The sequence below is a fragment of the Galeopterus variegatus genome, unplaced genomic scaffold (genome assembly GCF_000696425.1).
Source record: "Galeopterus variegatus unplaced genomic scaffold, G_variegatus-3.0.2 Scaffold245, whole genome shotgun sequence".
Lineage (NCBI taxonomy): Eukaryota > Metazoa > Chordata > Mammalia > Dermoptera > Cynocephalidae > Galeopterus > Galeopterus variegatus.
The window spans coordinates 816,364-817,365 of record NW_007726356.1 but is presented as its reverse complement, the minus strand read 5'-3'; positions in this window follow the sequence as shown (position 1 = coordinate 817,365).

Genomic DNA, 1,002 nt, shown 5'->3' with positions numbered 1-1,002 from the left:
TGGCAACAAAGATATAGGTATTGTTAATACAACTGTGGTTTGTTTAGACATTCATAATGGAAGGACATGCTATATTAGAGGTTAGTGAAAAAAAAATTTTTTTTTCCCATTCAAATTCACAGATCCCTGAATTCCAGTCCATTCTGCCTTGTCTGAAGGGTAGCTATAAGAGGTTTTTTTTTTGGTTTCTCTGTCTATGGCTGTATTAGAGTTTAAGGTACTACATGAAGATCTGTTTACTGACCAATCATTCTGCATGATGCTAAACTTTTCAGAGGATATGGATTATAGGTTTGTAACAAATGCTATAAAAATGCACTTAATTTTTAAGTGCATATACATTTATACAGAAGCAATATACAAATATGTGTATGTGTATTTTTCTAGAATACCTAAGGTCAGTACATCATCTCATTTATGGGCATGTGTAAATTATGATAAAAACTAAACCGTGGATAATGGCTGATCGGAATGAACCAGGATTCTCTTTAAATACATATTGTGAAGAATACTCCTTTGCTTTAAGTGAGTCAGCACATTCTAAAACAAAAAAATAGCCCTGGCAATAGAGGAATAAAAAGAGTATTAATGAATGGACTGGCTCATTGCCTTGCTGTTACTTTCCTGAGTCCCCATTCATCTCTCCCTCATTATCACTTAATCCCTATAGAGAGTTCTTCAGGGAGTTTACACAGAGAATTCTTCTGGTCTGGGACTTAACCTTTACAGGTGTGGCTACCTACTGGACATCAAGTGTTTGTGTGCCATGGTGGGTAATTGGGGCCCCTCATCATTTTCTGTGGTTTCTTACATTTCAATTTTAGAGGAAGAAAGAAACCAGGATCCAGCCTTCTTGGGAAGACTTCTAACTTAAACCCACCATGCTAAATGTTATTTATTTTTTTTCTCACACTGTGGCCCCAGAAGAGATGGTTGATAACTGGCTCCTCCCAATCCTCCCCAAAATAATACTTCTTCTTGTCCATGAATGCCTCAAATCAT